Below are 6,219 nucleotides of genomic sequence, written 5' to 3' on the forward strand. Positions count from 1 at the left end.
ATCTAGGCTGTCGTTTTGAGCTAGGTAGTTTGCAGGAGGAAGTAGTCCTTTTTATTTAAAAGACCAATTCGGAGTCGAACTGACCATCTACGCCTGTATCTGGAATATCTTGCGGGGCGATCAACAAGTTCTTTTAGGCATTCTGCTTATCTCTTTCTGATTGAGTCCGTGAGCAAGGCTCCCTCCTTGCTTTTTACTGGCCCAGTACACAATGATATCTTCCAGAGATGTTATTTTTATCTGATAGCAACACTTGTCAGTTGCCTGCCTTTCAGTAGCCTGGGGACCGAGACGTATTTCGGGTCGTCTCATGGACTTCCTTGGCTAGGGCTTAAAAAAAAATCATGCTTTTCACTCCTGATGAGACCAGACAACTCGGGTTTTCTTCTTCCTGAGCCGGCTTTATCACTAAAGGACGTGCTCTTACTTCTGTGTCTATGCAGAAGGGGATCCAGGGGGGAGGGTTGAGGGGGTTGCAACCCCCCCTTTGAGAAGTTTTCGAACTTGTCTGGTCACAGCTGGATGACGAAGTAGGAGGCATACTGGGAGGAACACAATTCATTTCCCAAATCCCTTGGAAATGAGGTACGTAGATGGAAAACACTCTGTCAGTCAACAGATATGGTGCTTCCAAACAAAAGCTGAAAAGCGATTCTCTGATCGTGCAGTGATCGCCATGCAATTGTCGAGGTAGACGACCAGATATGAATAGTACCTCAAATTCCTCTGAAATCCAAATGAAAAAATCTACATGTTCAGACATAACCCTAACTCTAACCCTTCCCCCCATCCCACCTCTCCCATTCCCTTGGCCTTGGAACGTTTGCCCTGAACTCTCATACTTACAAGCGCCTTTTTGAAAAAATGGTGGATCCGCCCCTGCCATCTCTGCAATCTGCCTTGGCAGAACAAGTGACACTGTTGTCAACACATATGAATTGTCTCTTGCAGACTGACTCACTAACCCTCACCCAATGCCACCAAGCATGCACTTTTATAAGTTTTCTTAGCGTATACTGATCCATACCATAATATTCTTTGCCTGTTGCAACTGGGTCTGCGGACAAAGGTACCAGACACTGTTTGATGAGAACACGTACGAGCTTGGTAAATCATGGTAGTTACTCTGACTAGGTATCTTCGGGGGATGGAAATAACAGTGGAAGGGAAGATAGGTAAACAGAATCAAGCCGCCAGACGATTCTTAGAGAGTCCTAAGATCCAGTGTTTGAAGAAGATTTGGGGTTTTTAAGCGTGGATGAAAGAATCCAAAATGCCGGACATGGGAGAAAGTAGCTCTGTTGTTAAATGGTACCCATTTGGTTTCAGTTGAAATCATGTACAAGAATACTTCAACCAAAGTTTATCACGCCAAATGGCCCAACTAAACTGCTGAAGTATTGCAAGGTTACGCCGTTGCTACATATCTTCTAGATTAGTCAGATTATGCTCTTATGAAAGCTGTAGCAGGAAGAAGAGTTTGGTTCCGAGAGAGAGACGGCGGAGCGGAAGACATCAACTACTTATCCAAGATTTCGACATTGCCCTTACGACATAAACGGCAAAAGACGGCCCTCTTGTCCAATCGTGGGAAGGCAGCAGGAGACGTTGGCTTGCACATTTAAGCGAAAAAGACCCACTTCATGACATTCAATCAGAAATTCGCACCTCATATCGCCACTAGAAATGGAGAGAGCGTACAAAGAATAACTTATTTTAAGTATCGAGGTGGTCACATCAAAAGCTCTGAGAAAGGCAAAGGCTTGGAAAGCTATGGACAAGACGAAGAAACTGTAAAAAACAAAGATGAATCGAGAGAGGAAGGTCGGGCTGTTCAAAGCCAAAGTTGAACCAGGGTCTGGAATGGTATTTTCCGGATCCATGATTTCACCAAGCGGTACGTTGCTGGATTTGGGAAAACGCAAAATATCTTGACAGGAAACGGTATTTGACTGCTACCCGGGAGGCGGGATTCACGAAAGTTTGGTCACGTGACGCAGGTTTTTTTGCCTGTCTGTCGGAGAATGCGACAGAGTGGTTTCTGCTATCAAAGCAAACGCTAAATTGACCCAGTTAGGTTGTCAGTTAATCAACAGACGAAAGAGTTTTACGAGCGGACAGAAGACCCGACTGTCTCAACTGAATGCATGCCAGTAATTGTTCAAGCTTTTTGCACTAATTGTAAATCTTGAAGAAATAAGTTGATTAGTCATTCTCTGTGTTAAACTTTCAAGATATGGTAAGCAGTACAGTGATCTCAGCACAGCTCCCTTGAATTAGACAGTCATAGTTTTGGCGTCGTTCTTTCTTGCGGTCACAGAAGAGTCTTCTAGCGCCAGAATAGCCTGCTCCAGGCGTTCAGAAAGTGGGGGAGGCGTAAAGAAAAGTGAACAGGAAAAAACAGCGAGCGATAAAGTGGGGGTTAGGAATGAGGGGGGAAGAAACCCTGATCCTCTCTCCCGCTTTCCCCCCTCCGCTTCGTTATGCTGAGGTATAATTCAAAATATCAATAAAGAGGGACAATCCACATCTTTGCAGCAATTATCGAATTTTTAACTTATACAGGTTTTTTGGAAACAAGGCCCTGTTGAACCAGTTCATGAAACGTGGACCATCACAAGTAAGATTGTCCAGATTCAAGCAGCTTGATGGTTGCTACACTAGTCTTCCCACATTCATTCATAAGATCATCAAATAAGGTCACGAAGAATAAAACTGGCTCGGTATTGCTTGGGACAACAGAGAGAACGTCTCCTGTTACGGAGCCTGATCCACAGTAGCGGGGTGGGACGAAGGCTACCTCAAAACTACATCGACGTGCTTAATGAGGGTGCTGGGCTTGCGTTTCAGGAATTGGAAAAAGGCAATGGAGGATAGATGTCGTGGCAAACAAGTAGGCCTCGGTAAAGTAAAGTAAAATGTTCTCCCTTTCACTTAAAAAGTGAACATGAGCACCACAGAGGATTTGGAAGGGAAGAGCAAGCTGGTAAATCTTGTTTGAAAATCACGTTTACCAACTGTAGTAGTCCCATTAAGTGTATCCGAATAATGGCCGCAAAAGCCTGAAACTTGATTCAACAAAAGATTTGAAAAAGGGGGACACGAAGTTCGGAGTTTCCATTACTTTGCCAACGGAATTTCTGGAAACGTTTTGGAAATGGTAAACCATCTGTGGGCGTCACTCAAAGACGAACTTCTGGAGGGATGGGTACGGTTAAGAAATGAAAAGGCTAGAAAAAAATCAAGATTTGGCGAAGTAAGGAAACCTCCTGAAGCTACTTTTAGACCATGAAAGGCATCTTTGACTTTCCAAAATAAACAAATACACCCTACTAATACTATGGCTAGGGCTATTGGAACAAATGAAGCAAAAACGCAGAAAACCGTATTCTTCTAGAAATATGCGTCAAAAAGCACTTGATATTTTGGGTGGCTTGTTAACATCAAACGTCAAATATCAAGTTAAGGACAAATTGAAGCCCAACCTCGTCCCCAGGGCTTTTCCCGCCCCACCCATTTTTTGCGGGAAAAGCGCTGGGGACGAGGTTGATTGAAGCCAAAGTTAGCGTAAACCATCCATTCGCCATAGCAAACCATTGTATCTTATCATCAGGATCACTGAATCTGAAGCCAATGCCTAAAATCAAAACCTGAGAACTCCAGGAACAGAGCCCGCTGTACCAAGCGCACGGATATCAGGCCTGGCATGGGTTCGAAGCACTATCCAAGCAACATGCAACACATGCTCAACAAAGATCTTACTCGATTCATGCAGTCTTTCAATTCTCGAGGACCCAATGCATTCTCGTTCCCAGAGCTTCGATCCTTTTAGTCAGCGTCGGCGAGAATGTCGAATACCGTAACCACTTTCAAATATAGGCCTCTTACCTAATTAACGCCCCCGCTACGCCTTTTAAGTTCTATTAGACACCCCTCCCCAATGAATGCTCCCTCCCTCATGAGAAGCAAAAGAAAGAAGTAAAATCATTCAATTAATTCAGTTTCTTGCCAAAGAAGGCTTTGCGTGTTTGATCTTGCCTAATGTCAAGTTCAAAGTAAGGAAAAACTAACGACGACAACTCAATAACCCTGAGCGAGGATTCTGACATCGATTTTGGGTCCCTAGACGACCTAAACGTATCAATTGATGGAGTGGATATTCCGCTATTTTTAAACTCTCTTGATATTTTTGGCGAAAGCATATTAGTTTTGTTGAGCTTGTCACAGTTATGAGAATAAACGCCTCCTCTTATAAAGGCCTCCTATCTATTAAACGCTCCTGCTTAGACCCCTAAAAATAATTAGACGGCCCTGGCGTTTTAGGTCATTTACGGTACGCCAAAATAGAATAAGCTAAAGAAAGGCTCTGCTGGGTAAACATTTAATTTCGTCGTTAGAACTCAGCGCGCGTGTTTGACCCCAGCGAAGAAAAGTTAACGTTTCTTGCAGGGTCTGGTACTGCCAAGGGACAAATTGTCAAGGAAGAAAAAAAAAAACACGATTGAAAACAACTAACACCATGGGACCATACTAACGGAGTGGCATCATTTAAATGCATCTGTCATTAAATTTTGACCTGCAGTACGGGGATCCTCAATGAACAGTAAAGAGAGGAGACTGTCTGTATAACCTACTAATACGGATTGTGACACAATAATGCTCTTATCCCTGAAAACAATGGAAGTGCAGATTAAAGGGGACCAATGAAATGGGAGGTTTAGAACGGTGCAGATTGAGATTGGGGTTTTCGGGTCTGAACCCCAGGAAAACACGGAGTGCTCGTGGGATTTCCGAACCTTTTTGGCTTGGAGATGGAAGTACCCTCCTCAGCCCAGTTGTTCGAAAGGTGGATAACGCTATCCAACAGATAAATCTTTACCCAGTGGATAAGGCAATTTGTTGCCTAAAAGCAGGGGCGGATCTAAGGGTAGGGTGCAGGGGGTGCGCACCCCCCCCCCCCCACCCCTGAGATGACCTGCGGTTTTCTAATACAACTGGTATTCTGCAAAAAAAAAAAACTATGTGGTTTATTGGTGTTGAAGTAGAGCAAGAGACGAGTGCACCCCCTCCTAAAAAAATCCTGGATCCGCCCCTGAAAAGGTATCCGCTGGATAGTGATTTATCCGGTGGATGGCGTTACACGTTTGAACAACCATGGCCTGGACAATATTTTAGAAACGGAATTTTTCATATGTCAAAGTTATTCGTTGTAAGTTTTCCAGTGGAACGCCCCAAAAAACTCTTGGTATCAAATGGAAAGCACTCATAGTCCTAGCTGTTTTCCAGGCTGAAACGTCTGAATGGATTTCCGTATTCCATAAACGTGTTTCCCTTAATCTGGAAAATTTCAAACTTGGGCCCACGGCAATAAAATGATCACGGGTGTTCGATAAACATGAAATAAGATGAGGACGGGCTTATACGCAATACCCACTGGACCTAGGTAGCCTAGAGTTACCTTCATGGTTTCTTTTTCCGTTGCACTGATCAAACTCTGTTCAAACAAGGATGAAGTGGCCGCAGTCGATAACACCTTTTTGCTTTAACATGGCATTTCTTCTCGAATCAGCTCTAATTCAACGCAGATGCATTCCTTTTAGATATATATTTCTCAAACTCATTAATAATTCATAAAGAAAATTCAAAGGAAATTAATGTTTAATGAGTGTTTTGGATATCGGATGAAAAACTGCTCATTTTTGCATCCTTAATTTCTCCTTCAAAAATGATTTTGTTTGAGAAGAAATATCAAACATTCGACACAGTGTTTCATCACCAGATGAAACACCTCGAAGTTCGTCAAAAATACTCCGCTACGCGTCGTATTTTCAACTGTCTTCTCGGTGTTTCATCTGGTGATGAAACACTGCGTCTCATGTTTGATATATTACTTCGTAGTAAGAAATCCCATGATTTGTCAATTTTCTACGGACTGTACTCTATTGTGCTGCACACTGGTGTTCTTCATAGTCGATTCAAAGTAATACAACTTTGCCGTTTCGTTCGGTTTTATTACCTAACCAAGGCAGAAGGGAAAACCATATCAGCCGCAACTCACAAAACATAAGCTTCGAAGGGGTTTGGCACAAGGTATTTCCAGTCCTCCTGGGGTATCAGACGGAAATCGTACTTTTTGGCGATAGAATGCTTACTATTTTAAGAAAGTATGTTTCAGATCCTAACACATGCTAGCGGAAAAAATTACCAGAGCAACATAGA

This window comes from Porites lutea, chromosome 4 (assembly GCF_958299795.1).
Source record: "Porites lutea chromosome 4, jaPorLute2.1, whole genome shotgun sequence".
Lineage (NCBI taxonomy): Eukaryota > Metazoa > Cnidaria > Anthozoa > Scleractinia > Poritidae > Porites > Porites lutea.